Here is a 20,279-nt window from a genome sequence, read left to right on the forward strand (position 1 = left end):
CTTCATGGAGGAACAGTAGTATTCTCTAGGGAAGGATACACTCCATTCCCACCCGTTCTACCTTCCACCTTTCAGGGAATCAAGTGTTATCTTGTGGGATCAGGTGTCTGCTCTCTCAGGCTGGCACCTCGTGTGTGTGTGTGTGTGTGTGTGTGTGTGTGTGTGTGTGTGTGTCCCAGCCTACTAATGTAATCTATAATGTTCCATGACTGGTCTTATATTTATTGAACATGGAATAAAGCAGGTTATTTTTTTAAGACAAATACAAATTGTTTGCAGAGTGAAAAAAAAACCTCCCTATGCCAGGAGAAGAAGCAGACAGAGATAAATGCAGGGAGGTATTTTCCAAGCTCACTTCCTTTCCGCTCTAAGAGCACACTAGTCTGCCTTAAACCACAGCAGTTTCCTCCAAGAATGCAGGTAGATGGAAATGAGACTGTGGGACAACTTCCAGGCAATGCAGGACACGAGGAAGATAGAAAAGGAGGCGGCATTGCTGTAGCTGCAGAGGGAGAGGAAAGATCCCACACAGACACCGGGCTCTGCCCAAGAGTGCTAGCTTTTATGGGAAAATGAAAGGAAGAAATCTCCTTGCTTCTGATCTTGACCCTGAGCATCCAAAACCCTTTCCAGGAGTCCCCTAGTAGCCAAGCCACCCACTTTCACAGATAACAGCTCACACTAAAATAATGTGTTCCAAAGCCAGGTGGTGAGCAGTGACTCAAACCTCAGAAAAAGGACTGTTTTCCTCCCTGGCACTTTATACTTTCTCAACTTCTCTCCTCCTCCCTGGATGGCTCTATAAACCAAATAATGGCTACCATAACACCCCAGGAAAGTGAAGGGATGAGTAAGCTCTGAGATGGACTGAAAATAGGGGTTCTACCTCCCCAACATCCAAACCCCAGCAATAATCATGTCTGGACAGCTATCCAGTGTCTCCCCATCCAGCCCTCCCCCCCATCTCTGTTTACTGTTCCAACCCCTTGGGTTAATAAGAACTGTTTCCTGTATCCACCTCCCTCCTCGGTTGAGACTGCCTCAGCTCCTAAATCAGGTTACCTTTCCACTCTGCATTCTCTCTAACTGAATTATCTTTGCCTGAGTAACAGAGGCCTGTGCAGGATGGGGAGGGGCCGTCTGGGCTGCTCCCCAGACTTGCTCCCGGAGGTCTCTTAAATGACACCCTTCATTCCCTCATCTCCCTCCATAGCACAGCCTCACAGTCCTGAGGGAAAAGGGGTCTTCAAGGATCCACTGGGCCTGGCTGGGCAGACAGCCAAGATCAGCCAGGCCAGCTCTGTTCTTGGCAGGAAATGAGGGGCCGGCATGGAAATGCCACCCAGGCTGGGAACAAGATCTATGGAGTGGTGGCTCTGAGTAGGCGAGGTCCAGAGCAGCAAAGGGCACCCCAGGGCTCGCTGGTCAGCAGTGCCCCCACCTACCCACGATCAGCATTCAAACATCCTGAGCTCAGCAGGAAGACCTGCTTCAGTCACCTCTGAGTCACCTTGGGTGAGGGGCAGTGCGTAGATGGCTGTTTCCCAACTCCTGTGCAGAATATGGAACGAAGAAGTTCAAGTCCTGAGGACATTGTCCTAGGGTTCAGAGAAGAAAATGAATAGGGTCTTCACACACCAAAAAAGGAGCAAGGTACACCAGTCCAACCTTGAAAGCAATGCTTTCTTCCCAAATGCATTCAATTCATGAAGCCATTCTTCCTTCCCTAGGAGTTCATTGCCAGCAGTAGAGATGTCTGCCAAAACGCAGACTGCTAGAGCCCAATACAGATGTACTGAATGGAATTCCCTGGGGGAATATGTGTTGATATTAAACATCTAGTCATCACCGCTTAGTCTCTAAGCCCTCTACTCTCTACCAGGTTCTTTGGTGAGGTAGGTTATTGGATTGATCCAGTTAGCACAGGATAAAAATGAGGCCTGAAGAAATGGATGGAAATGGATGAGCAAAACAGCCATGGAAACTATGCTGAAAATGAACTGTATAACATGTGGATTGGGACAGGAGGGGAAAACTGGAGATAGCAAGGGAGAGGGAGACACTGTCCAAAATGAAATGTACTCATTACCAGACTTATAAAAATGGTAACCCCTCTGTTCATCTCCTTTATAATACCAATAAGAAAACAAGGCCTAGAGGGGTAAGATGACCTGCCAGAGCCAAACCACTGGCTAGCAAGAAAAAGATCATTCTCCTATTGTCTTGTACTTAATTACAGACTTGAACCACTGGTACCCAGTGACATATACCATCTTAACAAAACGTAATAAAAAGTGTTGAGTGACTAAATTAAAAAAATAAATAAATACGGGAGGGAGGGAGGCTGGGCTCCCAGACACAGCAAAATGAAATTAAAGAAAGAAAAGGGCTATTTCTTGTGAGATTTGTTTGTGTAGATTAATCTTGGTCCTGACCAATTATCCATTGATCAGGGCTACTCTTCTGGTACAAGACAGAGAAAGGCATGCCTTTACCAAGAGAAATGTATTTGCTGCTTCTAGGCAGTTGCAGGTGAGAATTCTTGAGGGCTCCTTCTGCATTTACTGCATCTTTACTGACTTTATTTTGGAAAGGCCTAGACAGGATCCCTTCACCGATGGGCATAATGCACTGCCTAGCTGCCTCAGACAGAGACTGAAGCCCAGCAAACCATCTGTCAGTCCTGATGGTTAGTTTCTGTGGTGGAAGTAGGACCTTGAGCAGAAGGTGATGTTGTGGCCCCTGGAGGTACAGGCCAGAAGGTCATGTCATGGCTGGAGGAGAATTTGTCCTTGCAATCAGGAGCTACAAATGTGCTGGACAACTTTAGGCAAGTCAGTTCTCCTCTCTAGGACTTGGCTCCAGTCATGTGTCTGAACGTCTTGGGTGAGGCAAGCCAGACATTTTTGTCATTGTTGTTCTGGTCCTGGGGCTGGGCATTGTTTTTGGGTTTTTGTGCTTAAGGACAGTGCTCTACCACTTGAACCACAGCTGCATTTTTTTTTGGCTTTTGGATGGTGAATTAGGCATAAGAATCTCACTCATTTTCCTGCCTGGGCTGGCTTCGACTTGTGATCCTCAGATCTCAGCCTCCTGAGTGGCTAGGATTACAGACTAAAGCTACTGGTGCCTAACCAGACCATTCTTTGATAGTGGCTCTTGGGACTAGTTCAGACCTACTGAGAACTCCATGGGAACAATCCATGCAGGGTCTCACCCCCTACCCCACTGAACCTACAACATCCTTACATCAACTCAGTTTTACTGTGGTACATCATGTAGATTAGCTACTAGGGTCCTTTTTTTTTCTTTTTTAATAACACAGCTTGCTGTGCCATCTGTTAATCCAAAAGAAAAGGGCTGGCAGGGAGCCCATCCACACAGGGCCTTGCTGAACAATGCCACCTACACAGTCTTCAATGGTGTCCTGGTGAGCAGAAGCTAATTGGGGGTTATGGTGTACGTGTATATATGCACAGGCATGTACGTACATGTGTGCATATGTACATGTGTGTGGGCTTGAGCGTGTACATGTGTGTATGTATATATGTGTGTGTAGATGTATGTGGCTTATGTGGTCACCTTTCTAGTAAAAGATCCTCATGTAATCTCAGCTCCTGACTTAGAACAGGGACCACACAGCCCTCCAGACTTCTCTTCTTATGCTTCACATGTCCCCAAGACATTCTGGGCTTGAACATAGTTGGTGGCAGGACAAGAACTCCAATGCATTTAGAAGCTGGATGTCAGCCAGTAACCCATTCATGGGGCTGAGGGATTGGTTTTGGGCCAGCATTTCTTGGGGCGTGATGAAAATCACTGGATTTGTGGTCATCTGCATGACTGGCATCTGCTGGATGGGCAAGGGGTTGGTTGGGAGCTGGGAAGGATCTCTGAGAATGAGAAGAATGTTGCAGTGAGCAGAGCTGAGCTCAGCAGCAGGCCTGTAAGAGAGGTCTGACCAAGTCCTTGCTAATGGAGCGATTATTAGCCTGCTAGCCTTCAAAAACACATTCGGTTCCCTGAGGTAGCATCCATGTCTGCTCTGCTTCATGGGAGAGCAGAATTGTGCCAGTTGCTTAGATCTGATTCTGTTGTTTCAAAGGAGATGGAAGAAGAGCAAGGATGCTGGGCATTGGTGGGAATGAATCCATATCTCCATCTCCACAGCTTAGTGACTTCTCTCTACGAAGCATTTTCATGACCCTGGTGGGCCCTGAGAGGTCTTTCCCATATTCTGAGCTGTGAGCACCTTCTTTATCACATTGTATCCTTGCTGTTATGGGTCAGCCTTATGTGTAGCCTGGGAGTCCCCAAGGGCAGAGACCCTGGCTTATTCACCTTTGTGTTTCCAGTGCTTAACACAGGAAACAGTTCTGATGGTTGACTAGATAGAGAGTAGGTTCCTGGGGCCTCTGCCTAAATAAACCCCCAGAAAGTCTTCTCTTAGCCATTCACCTCCTCCCAGTCCTGTGGCAAGCAGGAGATCTGCACTGAGCTTGGAGAATGGTTGACCCTCTGCGAAGAAAGGAAGAGGTAGCAGGAAGGAAGAGGCCACTCAGTACTCTATTCAGAACTGGAAAGAGAAGCACAACAGCGCCGCACCCCCCCACCTCCCACAGCCCTGAGGACAGCCCTTCTCAGCTTTTTTTTCCCCCTAGCCAGCCCATCTAGGCAGAATGGAAGCTGGTGTCTGGCATCTAAGATTTTCCTTGCCATGTGGCAGGTAGAGAAACAGCTTGCTTTCTCAAGGAGAAAGTAGAACTTTGTACATACACAAGGGTAAATATTGAATGTGATATGCTGCTAATTAGCTGCACAAAGGCCATTAGCATTAATGAGCTCTGTCTCTTCGGCCGAGTCCCTCTACAGTAAGCAGCAGTATCATTTCTCTGGTCCAGGCTCATTGGCAGTGGCCCAGTACTCTAGCTGCTGCTGTGAGTCTGTGACATTTTCATCTTGTTGCGGGGGGCCGAGGGGGGAAGAAAAAAGGAAAAAAAAGAAGTGTAAATGACAGCTAGAATTGCAAAGCATCCCCCTTCTCTCAATGTTTCCTTGGAACATAAACAGAAACTTCAAGTTGAAGAGATACTGAAAATATTTCATTTATCTCCCATTTATAAACCTAATCAGTTTCCCTCTCCCCAGATGTTGGACTTACAAAGGTTGTAAAAGTAGGGAGGAGAGTGGTGGTTAGAACCTTGATTTTTCTTCCAACACATGACCACACATCATTTTGTTCGTGTTGTTAAGAAACAAAGAAGTAGATTCTATTATCCTCATTGTGACGATGGAGTCACGCTCAGAGATGTTAGGAACCTTAAAACAAATGGAAGAGACAGGTGTCTAGATGCAGGTGTACAAGTGTGTCTAGATCCAGGGTGTGAGCACACTGTGAACTCCCTTGGGTGGGAGCTTGGCATGGATACCAGTGAACAGCTTCACCTCTTCCCAAGTGAGGAAGGAGAATGAAACCCACCCAAGGATCTGGTCATTGTTTTATCACTATCATGTATTCATTTAAACTATCATATTCATTTGTAGTTTATTTCACATGCACCGTGAGCTGGATTTTGGCGGATGCAATATGTTGCTTTTGTTTTCATGGGGACCACTATTAAACAGGATAGAATTCTATAGACTCTACAGAGCATGCAAATACTGTAATTCTTTAAAAAGCCTTAAGTCAAAGCTCAACAAAATAAACACAAAGAAATGGGTACTTGTGAGGTGGAGGATCAAGAGGAGAGGAGTAGAGGAACAAATGGGAATCTCATGTAAGCGTCAGTGCACGGTATATGCCACAGAACTGAGAAAAATGAGGGAAGCAGTAGGTAGAGGGGGGAGTTCAAACATTTAAGGGATGGCACAGATCAAGATGCATTGCACACATACATTGCTTTGTTATATGGCAAAAAAAAAAATCCATACACAACCTAAAAAGAAGAGTGAGGAAAAGGGGATGGTGGGTGAGACTGTTGAAAGGGATGAGGTTGATCAAGAAGCACTGTATTTATGAACTGCTCTGTTGAAAGGCAACTCTTTTGAACAATTATGTAAAGAAAAAAATCTATTTAAAAAAAAAAGATGATAGAAAGTTGAGCACAGTGGCTCATGCCTGTAATCCTGGCTATGCAGGAGGCTGAGATCTGAAGATCAAGGTTCAAAGCCATCCTGGGCACAAAAGGACCTGAGCTTTTTATCTCCAATTAACGTCTAGAAAATGGGAAGTGGGGCTTGGCTCAAGGGTAGGGGGGTAGCTTTGAGCTGAAGAGCTCAGGGACAATGCCCAGTTCAAGCCCTATGACCCACAAAAAAAAGATGATAGAATTAACCCCCATGGATGGTTGCAGAGGTGCAGGTTGTTCTGTATAGTGTGACAACAGGCCTGAGCTGCACCCAAATGGAGGTATGTGTAGAAGGTGGGAATTTTGTTTGTTTTAATCTCTTAATCTTCTTGACTATTTTGATCACATTTCTAACCTCTGAAGATGTGAAGGCTCCTCAGGAGAAGCTCTGTAGGAGCTGAGCCTTGAACCTTGAAGTGTCAAAGTAAAAATAGCAAAGGAGTGATGGGGGGCGGGATAGGTATTGCTGGTTAATACCAGGGATATGAACGAAGAGTAGAATCAGGGACATGCTCAGGTTTCAGCCTTGGGCCATTCTGGATGGGTAGTGACCTGTCCGCGTGTGTGACATCAGTGTTTCGGGAGTGTGGTTTGGTTTGGGGGAGTGTTGGTGCTGACGTGGACTACGAAGAAGAATGAGGGATACGGCCTAGGATGTCCTGAGCTTGAAAACAAGGGAGTTTCCTTAGATGTCTGGATCCCCCAAGATGAATTTATGGGAGGACGGCTGGTGTTCGAAGGTATGGGGTGACTGTCTTGGTTTCTGCATCTTCTTATACTCTTGTCCAACTTTGCCTCGAGGGGCTCAGTCCCTGAGTTCTCATCACCCTGATCCTCCCTAAGGCAACGTTTCAGTCCACTTGTGCTGCTATAAGGAAATGCCTGAGACTGGATAGCTTATAAAGGACCGAACTTAATTTTCTTTCACCTTTAGAGAGGATGAGAGGTTCATGATCAAGGTGTGAGCAAGAGCAGTCCCAGCATTTATTTCCAAAATGGTGTCCTGTTGGTTCATCCCCAGGGAAAGAGGCTGTGTCTTTATCTGGTGGGAGGGAAGGGAGGAGAATAGCGGAGGGAGGGGTAAACTCTCTGTTAAGCCTTTTTACAAGGTCACCTAATCCCATTAGTGAAGATGGGGTCCCCCTGATTTAATCCCCTTTCAAGTCCCCAGTCTCCAATACTGTTGTTAAGGATTGTTTCTATGTACATTTTAGAAAGGACCAAAAAAAAAATTCCCTCAAACTATAGTAACCAACTTTTCCAAATCATCCTTGGGATCACACTAAGAAAGCCAGGATAACTCTAGAACTCTTTCTCTGAAGCATTGTGGGATCTGGCAGTGAGGCTGGCTAATTGGTTTCTACTCTGTCTTCATTCTTCCCCTGCTTCTCATGCACTGCCTCTCACTCTCCCTAGTTCTCTTCTTGTTAGGCCAATGCTGCATTGGAAGCTGAGCCCTGAACCACTGATACTTCATAGGAAATCCGGCTATCTGGAGAGTATAGCCTGCATTGAAGTTAGCTTCATGGTTATTTTCATGCATGAATATAAGTACTGGGGTTTGAACTTGGGGCCTCATGCTCTTGCTAGGCAAACAGCTTTTGTGCACATAGCTGGTATTCTACCACTTGAGCCACACCTCCAGTTCCAGCTTTTTTTGCTGCATAACTGGAATTGAACCACTGGTATTTGTCTACCCAGCTGGCTTTGTACCTCAGAACCAGAGTCCTCAGATATCAGATTCTTAAGTAGCTAGGACTATAGGTGTGAGCCACTGCTGTCTAGTTAGCTTTCATAATTTTGTAAAAAAAAAATGCATCTTGCACTATCTTCTTTCTCTTTGTTCTACCTGATACCATAACTCTTGTCAAGTGTGACCAGAAGCCCTCCATTAGAGTTTTCTGAGTAAGACCCTTACATATAAATGAAATGATATTTCATTCTAATATACCTATTCTTTGTTTCATTTTCGAATGTCACTTCTCCAGGCCTGCCAGACAGCTCCCTAATATGACAAATTCTCCAGGATTACATCTAGGTCCAACAGCATCCAGCCAGGTAGGAATAGAAGAGCCACAGAAGAGCTGAGAGGTACCAAAGGAAGTAGGCACAAAAGCATTGCCATGAATTAACTCAAAAGGTCAACCTAAGGGCAGAAACAGAGGCATGGCTAGCAAGATTAATAGCTGAGAGAACCAAGAGCAGGGTGAAGCAGAATTAAGTGGAAAATGTGTGGTGATGAACTGAGACCAACTCCTGCCCATTTCTATCAGGAAAGATATTCAAGGATGGGGAAGAATCTAATAGGAACTGGTACCTGTGGGCCAGGATGGCTCAGGCACAGCCGCTCACAGCTAATGTGATGACTCTTAAAATGTAAGCCAGGCTCAGGCTGGGGTCAAAAGCTGCTTAGCACAGTAATTCAAGAGTAATTTTTCTGCCCGGAGCAAGGTCAAAGACACATTAAAAAGAAGGCCCTGCTTTCCTTAGTTGAGGGCAGATCAGGAGAAACATAACACTTACCTTAGTGTGTTGGCTTGAAAGAAATCCAACCAAGTCAGTAGGCTGAAATGATAGCATTCACTCTTCCTATGCATCTTCATGCTAAAAGAAAACTTTCTTGACATCTTTTTAAAAACATAAGACTCTTGAATCTTCAAGGTATATCATTAAATTACTGTTCAGTGGCACAGGGATGGTTTTCAAAAAAAGGTATGTGATAAAGAGTGGAGGTCTTAAAATAAGGAAGCCAAGTAGGACAGATTTCTTCTGTAGAACCAGACTTCTTTCAATTGATAATAAACAAAAAAAGGAATAAATGAGAGGAAGAATTATCTGCTGGAGTTTCCCTGTACCTTATTGGATTGAGCGTTGCCTGAGCCTGCAATGAAAGAGCTGAAAATCCAGTAGCCCAGTAAGTGTTACATTTGGCAAAGACCACGAAGGCAGGAAATATGTAGAATAAGGACAAGGATTCTATATGGTGAAGCTCTAGAGCCTCACCTGGGCACATGGATTTGAATGTGGCTGATTCTATCTAGTGTTGAACAAAGTGGAACAGAGAATAAGGGAGAATATTTGCCTTGTGCCCAGCTTAAGAGATGTGGCAGACCCTTGAAGGTTTGGTCTTCTCAGGAATGTGTCTCATTCTTTGGGTACAGAATGATATTTTCTTTCCCCCATCTGGCTTAAGTCTTTCCTGTTTCACTCATCTTACTCCCAAATTCTATGACATCTTCATGAAACTAAACATCAGGGGTTCAGGCTACCCAGTTACTCCTTAGAATCTGGAATATGAGTAGGACTATACAAATTGTTAGAGCTGATACGTTTTTCATAGCAGCAAATCTGAGAAGATGGTTTCTTATTGCCAAGGCCACCAGTAGCCATTTGCAATTCTTTGAAGACACATACAGCTAATGTGATCATTAGCATTTTGGAGCAAAGAGGAAGTCACCTTTTCTTCACACTGACAAAGTCTCTACAGAAAGGCAAGGCTTGGTGAGCAAGGACCAAGCTCAATCCATTCTGATTTACCTGCTCAGCCAGGTATCTCAATTTCTTATACCTTTCCTTTTCTACCTCCATCTTCATACTCAGTGTGAGAGAGCGAAGGAGGTGTCGTACGTGATTTTGGAGGTGGTAAACTCTCGATTTGAATGCCAGTGTGCAGGTGATTAGTCATCTGACCCAAGGCAAATGATTTTTGCTTCTGAGTAAATTTTTCTTCATTTAAAAACCAAGTCCCAAGCATCTCAGTAGCCATATTTTGCTTTAACTACCCAGGATCTATGTATTCCTCTTTCCTTCTATAGCAGGAATCCAGTTTTCTCCTATAACCCCTCCTCTGACACATAGGTCTTGATGCCCCATCTTCCTCTCCTGGTGGGTCACGTGACTACAGCTAGCCCTACTGGGCCACTGTGTCTCCCAATAGAGATTGGTTCATGGTTGATCATGTAACCCACTCTATGCCAATGAGCCTCTTGGTTCTTAGCTTCTTAACCAATTACTCTGAAACACTACTATAATGATTTCTGACAAGGTGACAGAATTTGGGAGGAGGCAGAGGATCTGCTTCTTTTGCCCTCAAGGTTTGATCTTCAGTGTGGCACAGAGAAGAGCTGAGAAGCAGTTGCTGAAGACCTGAACTCTTGAAACATTCTCCTCAAGACTTCCTGTACCAGCCTCCAATTTCTACACCAGACCAGACCAGGCCTTACTCTAGCCTCCCCCAGGAGGAACCTGGGATGGTAGGACTGGGGGTGGAATTGAAATTTAAATGAGCAACATGCTAATTTCATGTAAATGATGTCTATTTTGAATCAACAGCTTGGGTACATTTTCTAGTTGGGCTGAGGCAGCAGGAATCTGGAGGGGGGAGGGGAGGGAAGTGTATCTTAGGAGGTGGCAGAGAGCTTAGGGGCTCCAGTCTGAGCAAAGCTGCCTCCTGCCCACAGTCTTAATGCTATTTGATCTGCTCATTAGCAACTATGAAACACAGGGAGTCAAGAAAACAAAACAAAACAAAAAAAGAGGGAGCAGAGAGGAAAAAAAAAAGGAAAAAAAAAAATCTCTGCCACGAATAAACTAACAGATGGAGACTTAATTCAATTTGCATCCAATCCACCCTAGTACTCAGGACTTTGTTTGTCTAACAATGGAGGCCCTGGGGTGGGGAGGGGGTCCTGGCTGCCTAGGGCCTGATGGGGTGATCCTGGTCTCCTCCCCCACCCTGCCCTTATCTCTTTGCCGGAGCCAGATGGACATTCTTATATTAAAGCTCCTCTCCCTTGGGTTGATTCTGAATTCAGCCTCTGATCCAGAGAGAAAGGTTCCTGGGAGGAAATGAGATTGGCATTGAAGAGTAGAGGGAAGCTGGGGCTGGGAGGGAGGGGTGAGGGGTACTGATAGCTGTAGCAGAAGGGGGATAGAAAGCAACTTGGAAGCCAAGGGACACCATCAGGGTTTTACCCCACCCCCACCCACAGAATGAGTCAACCATGAGGGAGCTAGAAGCTAACCAGCTGGGGATCCGGGTGCCCAAGCTGTGTGCTTTCTACCATGTAGGTCCTGCTTTCCAAACCTGGACCCCAACCCTTGCTTTGCCACCCACCAGCTGCCTTGATTGTCATCTGGAGATGTAGAATCTCTGTACACTGAGATTTTTCTCTTCCATGAATGGGAATAACAGCCAAATGGCCCCTTCCGTAGTTGCTGTAGGCTTAGTGCGGATGAAAGGTACTGATCATCCTTGCATGTCTGTCCAGGTTCCCATGTTGGGGGAGTTTGTTGTGAGGACTTGGATCATTACTCACTCCCAGTGCTCCCCTTTAGGGAGCTGGCAGCTGGGGGAGGGGGTGGTTCTGTGCAGTGAGAACAAGCAATAACCAAATAGGGAAAGAAGTAGTGCTCTACTAAATAGCACGCTGGTGCCAAGCTTTCACCAAAGCAGTGGCTGGTTCCCGGTGTGGAGCGAATCCTGAAATGAGGTTCTGGAATGCAAATCACACTTACCCCAGCCCACCAGAAGAAAAGGAAAGGAGACACAGGTTCGGTCCCCAGGACCCTGGGTCAGCATCCTTGTGCATTCTGCTCAACCACCAGGCATGGGGTAGAAACTCATCATAGAAAACCAGGACTGTGGAGCCTGGTTCTAGAAAAATCTACGAACATGTAGACAAAGAAAAATTCTTTCCATTACTGTTTTGGGTTCTGTGGCTAAATATGCAAATTAAGTTGACACAAGATTATTAGGAGAAAAAATATCAATTTTGTTTAATATTTAGATAGGCACATGGAATCTTCAGGAGAAAGGATGTATTCCCCAAATTCCCAGGATTCAGAGGTTATTTAAGCAAGAATGGTGAATATAGAGACACGACAAGACAAAGGAAAAACTTCTAAGAGTGGCAAAATGTAGGAAAGTGACTGGAAAATATGTGTAGGTATGAGTGATCTAAGTGAAAAAGAAGGGTTTATATTAGATTTCTTTTCATTGATTCATCCTGGCATAAATGCCCAGCCTCTCTTGGAAGTCTCCTGTTCTCTACCTATTGATATGGGATCTTCTGCTATGGTAGACAGAGCACACGAGCCCTTCCGGCTTAGAATACTGGGGTTGTAGCTCTGTAGTAGGCAATGGCTACTTACATTTGTAACTCAGTGACAGGCAATGATTGCTAGTGTTACAACTCCATTACCTGCAGGAATTCAACAAATAAATGTCCCAGATGGCATCGGGACATTATGGAGAAGAGATGTACCTGCTGCTGCCTCTATCTTCTTCTTCTACTTTCCCCAGATGACTCTGACTTTAGGGTTACATGTACAAACATACACACACATACATACATACAGACAGACAGACAGACAGACAGACATATATAGAGAGAGAAAGAAGTGATATATAAAGAAACGAAAAGAAACTTTGCTGTGAAGCTGAGGATTTACATTCCTTAAGTGTAGAGTCTCTCATTTGTACCTCTCAACTTCAATGTCTCCATTTGACACACCAGGATTCTCCCCCCCCCCGCCCCCCTCTCTCTTAATTTATTGGGTATAGGGTCTCATGGACTTGCCTGTCTGGGCTGGCTTTGAACCATGATCCTCAGATCTCAGTCTCCTGAGTAACTAGGGTTACAGGCATTAGCCACTGGCACCTGGTTGGCTCTTCTGTTTCTACAGAGGCCAAGGAACAGGCAGGAGATTCTCATATCGAGGCAGTAAAAGTTTAGTCCTGGAGATCCTCCTCTATGCTGAGAGTCAGAGCCCCTAACTCAGCCTCACACAGGATCTGAGGGAGGAAGCTGAGCAAGAAGGGATCATGGTTTCCTGTCACAGATTCGGGGAATGAGGACAAGAAAGGGCACACACAAGGGAGGGAGTCAGGTATGGGAATTCCATTCTACTTGCCAAGTAGTCCATCAATTAGTGCTGCCCAAGCCGAAAGGCAGCTTTGTTGAGCCTCATCCTTTGTTATGAATATCGATTGATTCTCTTTTTTGGCTCCACACAGGACCCCTTCAAAGGAAAGTGATTAGGTTTTCCCTATTTTGCCAGGGACATTCCAGTTTAGGGACAATTACATCTTGTCAGAAGTCAGTCTGAACTGGAAGTAGTGGCGTGAGTCGTGGGCATGTTCTGGGACATGTCAGGTAAGGAAAGAGAAGCTTTTGAACGAGAAGCTGTTGAACGAGATGCTGTTGAACTAGATGGCTGCATCCCTCTTCTACCTTATGCTGTGAGGTAGTGACTGCGTCACTCACGAGACTCCACAAAGATGGGTTCCCAGTGGATTTTTGATAACATGGCCCTTTCTCTGCTAAGCCACAGCTGTCATCTGTGGTGTAAACCCTACCCTGAAACTCTGAAGCTAACCAATGATGCTTTGAGAGGTCTTCATCCTCCATCCCAGGCTCTGCTACTCTGCTCTACATTTTCCAGGCATAACGGGCAACATGGAATGATGAGAAGAATATGGGTTTTGTCTCAACAGCTTGCATGGAATTCACACAGGAGTGAGCTATGGCCTTGGGGTGAGCTATGGTTTTTGGAGGTAAATGTACATATTACTGATACGGGGGGGGGGGGTGTCCAGGTATTGTCAAGGCACGAACTAGAGAAGGAGTGATGGTATGACAGCTCCATTTCTGACTGTGCTGAAATCATCCCTCATGCTTTTGTGTCCTCCAGCTCTTGGTTTCCTTGCTGTGACCCCAAGAGAGCCAACCTGGATAGCTGCAGAGAATGTGGACTCTATATGAAACTCTCCTGTGACCCTTTGCTCACAGAGAGAATTGGGATTCCACCATAGCCAGCCTCCAGCACAAATTTCCAGTCTGCTCTTATCACATTGGTGGTGATGAATCGTCTCCTCCTCTGCTCCTAGCAAAAGGTGTTACTCCAAACAGTGGAACTTTGTGAGTGCCTGGTAAGGGAAGGTAGGAGCGAGGCTGGAAGAATCAAGTTGGGGTGATCTCAGGGTGGACCTGATGGTTCATTTTTTGGCTTTCAGGGCATCTGTTACAGTCCCTAACCACTTTTTTTCCTCCCAGAAGGAAGTCTGTGACTCAGACAAATGAATGTATGCTAAAATCAGGAAAGTCATACCTTCTTTGCTTCCACAGAGTTCTTTTGTGATTGCCTCTGTGTGTGTGTGTGTGTGTGTGTGTGTGTGTGTGTGTGTATGTGTTTGGCTGTAACCATTTTGTTGTTTTGTTGGTATATATTCTGCATTGGATCTCCATGAACAAGTCAGCAAGAAAGATGCAAGAAAGTTCCAAGGTCAAAGGATGAAATGAGACACGTTCAAGGCCACATCAGAACAGGTACTAGAAGCAGCCTGATAACTCCGGGAGCCACACAGTGTATGTGAGGACTAAGAGAGGAAAGGGAGGGGTTGGTAAGGGAAGGGGGCACAACGGTTTCTTTGGAAGGAATGGAACTCTAAAGGAGGCCTAACAACTGCTGGAGGAGAGTGTAAGGCTAAGGATTTTGAGCCATTAGAATTTGCATTTCCAAAGATGAGAGCTATGACTGTGACAGGAAGAACAGGCCCCTGAGTGAGCCGCGGTGTTAAAGTGACTGAATCTTATTGGAATCACTGATGTCAAGAGTTGGGTTTTTTGTTTTATGACTAGGCCTTTGATGAATATTTGGGGAGCAGCTAAAAAAGAAAAAGGAAAAAAAAAAACATCTTTGCTTTCCCAGAAACAGATTCCTATTGCATTCAGTAAATATTTGGGGTGTCTTTTTGTTTATCCAACGTTGTGCCAGAGATTTAGGATGCAGTGATGATTCCCTTCTTAGGGAATCAATCATCAGAATCTAACACCTTAGTTCTCTTTGTATCTGACTCTGAGCCTTCTTTGACCAGCCTTCCTGGTTAGATTTTTGCCTCCTATTATAACCTCCTGCCTCTGATTTTAGCAAATATCAAATCTTTGCTAGGCAGCTACACTGCACTCAGCAGAATAGATATGAGTCTAGCTCTATGGGCCATGTCTCTTTCATTTTTCTTTCTTTCTTTCTTTTTCCTTCCTTCCTTCCTTCCTTCCTTCCTTCCTTCCTTCCTTCCTTCCTTCCTTCTTTCCTTCCTTTCTTTCTTTCTTTTTTCTTTCTTCCTTTCTTTCTTTTTCCTTCCTTCCTTTCTTTCTTTCTTTCTTTCTTTCTTTCTTTCTTTCTTTCTTTCTTCCTTTCTTTCTTCTAGCTGTAAAAATTCTGTAGTAGGTATTTTAAGACCCTTAGATTTCCACAAATGACAAATGGGACTTAGACACAATCAGGATACTAACAGTAAGAATTCTTCCCATCCTTCTTAGATGCTTAGTTTGATGCCATGGGTGGGGTCTGATGAGCTAGGAGTGGCTTGATTTCAGACTCGCTACCTCCTATTCCACAGGCCGTAATTGAAAATCTATTAACTCTGAAAACCAGTATTGTACATAAACCTCTCCAGCCCTGGCCATCTACAGTGAGCATGCCTGCTCTGTTATCCCTATAAATCATTAGAGATAGGCTGGGAACCGATCGATGAGAAAAAATTATGCCACAGCATTAGATTTCATCATATACAACTTGAACTATTACTTTTCTGTCCTGTGGTATGAGGAATTATGAGAATTAATAGTCTTCCTCTTCCCCAATGATGGGTTTATGACTTAGTGTTACCTACACTCTATTTCTCCCTTAAAACCATCAATTAATTTGGGGGTACTTATAACCACTCAGTCACTTCCTGAAATTAGTAAGCACCGCCTTCTCCCCCCCACCGCCAACCTTAATGGGATTTTTAAATAGTGATATACTTTCCCAGGTGTTGGTTTTCTTCTAAGACTGATTCAGAACAAGTATCTGCCTCAGCAGCTCTTTCCTTTGACCTTCTTCTTAGATTTCTCTTGACTCTATTTTTTGGGGGGGAAAGGGGGAGTGGAAGTATCTGTACCTAGTTCCTAAATGCAGATAAGTAAGCCTAAACATCAATATGAGTGACTACATGAGTTATTCTCATTTTCTTGCTTCAGCATCCCTGGAAAATGCTTTGGAAAAGTCCTTTGAAAAGTGAAGTCCTTTGAATGCAAGATGGGAGAATGGAGTCTCTTGCGAAAAAAAAAAAATAGCTCTCTGGGAAAAATCCCCAAATGTGAATGGCCAGAGCAGACAGACAGATGGGCAGGTAGAAGGTAGATGGAAGGCTTCCTTCTAGTGGAAGGCAAGGTCTGGATGGAAAGGAAGAATAGCTCTAACAATATGGCAGAAACCTTAATGCCTTCTGAGCCAATGAGCAAACGTTTGTTGAGCATCTTCCAAGTACAAAACATTGTGCTGGCTATTCCTTTCAGTGTCTACCTTATTGAGAATGAGAACTAGATTTTTCTGGAAGGGAAGTAGGCCCTTGTAAACGAAGCTGTGCATGGGAGAGGGCTGCCTGGGGTAGAGACATTGTCAGGCGGACTCCAGCTTCTAGCTTCTCTTTCTTTAGAGGCTCACTAACTTCCTAGCCTTGTGGAAATTAGGAAGGAACAATGTGTTCCCTGTTTGTCCAGCAGGAACCTATAACATCTCAATTAATGTGTCCGTTTACTCAATATCAGTATGTTGTCTATACTACAGATCTGTGCATTTATATTTACTGACTTGAGATGGTATATTGATAGCTTGTATTCTCTAAGAGTGAACAGAAAAGTTGAGAGTTTACCCAGCATCAAGAGAAAAACAAGCCCCTGAAGGTGCTTAAGAAACAGTGACAAACGGAAACAAATTCTCCTCTAGAATGTAGCTCCTGGGTCCTGTTCACTCAACACTGGTTATACTTGTGATGGGAATAATAATCCTTGCCTCATAGAGTTGCTATAATTTGAAAACAACTTGGTAGATGTGAGGTGCTTTAGTAAAAGTCCATTCCTTTCCAGAGGAATGAAGGGTGAGAATATGAAAACGCAGGTGAGAAATTCAGAATAAAGAATGGATGAGAAGAATATAGATGAAAAGCTTAACCAGTTGTTCCCTTCTGTCCAAGGTCTATCGCTCTGAGTCCTTCTGGAAATGTCAGACAGCAAGGAAAAATAAAAAGAAGAGGTCAAAGGTGGGTGCTGGTGGCTCACACCGGTAATCTTAGCTACTCAAGAGGCTTGAGATCTGAAGATCACAGTTCAAAACTATCCTGGGCAGGAAAGTCTATAAGACTTTTATCTCCAATTAACCACCAGAAAATAGGAAGTTTATCTATGGCTCAAATGGTAGAATACTAACCTTGAGCAAAAGAGGTCAGGGATAGCACCTAGGTCTAGGGTTTAAGCTCCATGACTGACAAAAGAATAAAGAAGGTTGAAGAAAGGGGACCTCCTTTGGAGATATAAGATAGGGAAAGAGTCAGAGAAGCAGGCACTAAAGGTTAATTAGGCAAAGACTCAAATTGTTCCGCCTGTTAGGTTAGTTCAGCTGGATTCAAGATTCTTCCAGATCCTCTGCAGCTCTAAATCTATTCACAGGGAGGAGGCTGTGTCGGCAGGCCGTTCAGGCTGCTCTCTTCCCCTCCCCCCCCCCCCCCCCCCTCTCTCTCTCTCTCTCTCTCTCTCTCTCTCTCTCTCTCTCTCTCTCTCTCTCTCTCTCTCTCTCTCTCTCTCTCTCTGTCTCTCACCTCAGGTATGTAGGGTGGTTCTGCTTGGAAAGGAAAGATGAATTGCAAGGAAACCATGGATTCAGCTCTTCCCTCCTCCATCCAGGCCCAGCAACCCTCTCTCATTGCCTCTAAGTACAAATTATTTCCTTGTAATGCCACCAGGGAAGTACACTTCCCTGCTGCTGACCCAGTGCGGCCCTCCAGTCTCCCCAGGCCTGGACATAAAGTGGACTCAAGCTCCAAGCTGTGCTTGGGAATAGAGCACAAATATTTATCCTGCCCATAAAAACACTGTGACAAGCTGCCCATAGTAAGTTGTGTCCCCACTGTCTTATAAGGCAAAAAGAAAAAAAAGGCTGGCTGTACTGGATAGCTCTAAGCTCTGTGCTCCACCAAGGACCCATGTTCAAAATGTACCCAGCTGTCATGTTACAACTACTGGAGATGAATTCTATTTCAGGCTTGTAGCATGTGTATTTTACTGATTTTTCCCCTTTTCTTTCTTTCTTTTTTTATTTTTTTAAGGCAGAATCAATATCAAATCAATCAGAAGATTTTCAGGGATATAAACCACAGATTCTGGATGGATAGGGGGCCTTTGCCCTGGGATCAGTATGGCAGAGCCCTTTAGGATACCCTGACCCTGGCTGACATGCATGCTTACCAAACTGGTCATCAAAGCAGAAACACGAGAGAGACTTGCTCATCTCTGTTTGGACAAGGGACTCCTTCTTACAGAGGTTCTCAGGAGAGCAACTGGATTGCCAGTGTGGGGCAGGAGAGGCATTTCTGGTGCAGACCCTTTGGAAGTTGGGTCTGTCTTCCCCAACACTCCAGGTAGAACAGGACTTTCTGCTCGCCAGACTCCCCCTGAGAGACCTCCCCGCATCATAATGAATGATACAAGATACCTCAGTTAAAAATCAGATTTCAGGGTCCACCCACTTCACTTAGCCATTCTCCCAACTTGCCTCACACCCCAATGCTAGAGCCTCACTCCTTCGGGTCTCTATCAATCCAGAGTCCCAAGACAGTAGTAATATCATATTCCCCCCTGGTGATTTGTCAGATCATTTTTTTTTCTTTCATTCATTCATTCAACACATCTTTTGTGCCTGATGAGCCAGCTGGTACCCATGGGGCTTTCTAAAGAACTGGCCAGGAGAGCTGACCAAGGCTCCAGATGCTTGTAGATTTGGAAGGTAATTAATGCTCAGGGCCCCAGAGAACAAAGCCAGAACTCCAAACCCCTCTGAGCCCAGCTCACTGGTCCCAGAGGCTTGATCTGTGAGGCTTCTGGTTTTCCACATGATGTAAAGAGGAATCTTTGGCAGAGGCTCCAAGTGCCACTATGAACTCTCAGCTCTTCATTTAATTACAGAGCTCCTGACCAGCCTCCTTTCATAAGGAGTTGGGTCTCAGACATGGAAGCAGGGTCCCCAAAACAGGAGCATGAGAACAGATAGATATTAAAGATACCCTGTATCCTTGTTCCAAGATTCCCAAGCAACCTTATCTATCATCTATCTATCTATCTATCTATCTATCTATCTATCTATCTATCTATCTATCTTTTACTATACTCTCTCTCTCTCTCCCAGTGGCTCTGTCAGAAAGTTCTAGCAACAGACTGAGGCATTTAGAGTGACTCTCATCCTCAGATCCTCAGTCTCTACGCAAAGGACCTGGGATGGGAAGCACCTGGCCCATAAATATGCATTCTGCTACTGTGACTTCCTAGAGCCCCTTTGCTCAAGGGTTGGGGTGGGGAGAGAAGGTCAAGTACCTCTCCTAGCCAAGATCTCTCCACTCCCCCATCTCCCAGGGCAGATATTACCAGATCTGATTTGTTATTAACGATGTTCTAAAAGCAGCAAGTTTGTGGCCAAGAGAAATCAATTGGCCAGAAATGTGCCAAAAGGGGAAATACTCTCCAGCCTCTGAACGTATGAATTATTGATAGCTGCATTTTGGGGCTTGGAGACAGCAGCTCTCAGCTGTAAGCAGCAAGGTATACTCTCTTTCCATCCCTTCACCTCACCCTCTTCAGTCTGGAGCCCTTGGCAGGCTGGTCCTGCAGATAGATGTGAGAGGGCTGGAGAGATGCTGGATCCAGGAGCTAGAAGGAGCCAGAAAGTGCAGCCCCTTTCTTGGCATTATGAAAGCACTCTGTGACTAGAGATGTTCTCCCAGACTGGCTCTCTCATCCGTGAATTTCCCATTTCCACCGCTTGCCAGGCTAGGACTACCTTCCCATCTCCATCCTCTATTAGCGAGAGCTTTGAAATTTCTGCATCATTAGGAAGGAAAAATCCTTAGGCTGCAAACAAAACAAACAAAACAAAGTGAATTCTTTCCTTTTAATCTATAAACCATTATCTCCTCCATTCGAGCTTCAGGATTGAGAACCAAGGTGGGATGCTAATAGTTCCTGAAGGTTCCATTTCTGAGATCTCCTGTGATGTAAAAAAAAAAATCACCCTCCTTGCCCTCCCCAGGACCCAAGAAGAACATTTTCTCGAGGTTGT

This window comes from Megascapheus bottae, chromosome 27 (assembly GCF_031878675.1).
Source record: "Megascapheus bottae isolate mThoBot1 chromosome 27, mThoBot2.hap1, whole genome shotgun sequence".
NCBI classification, from domain to species: Eukaryota; Metazoa; Chordata; class Mammalia; order Rodentia; family Geomyidae; genus Megascapheus; species Megascapheus bottae.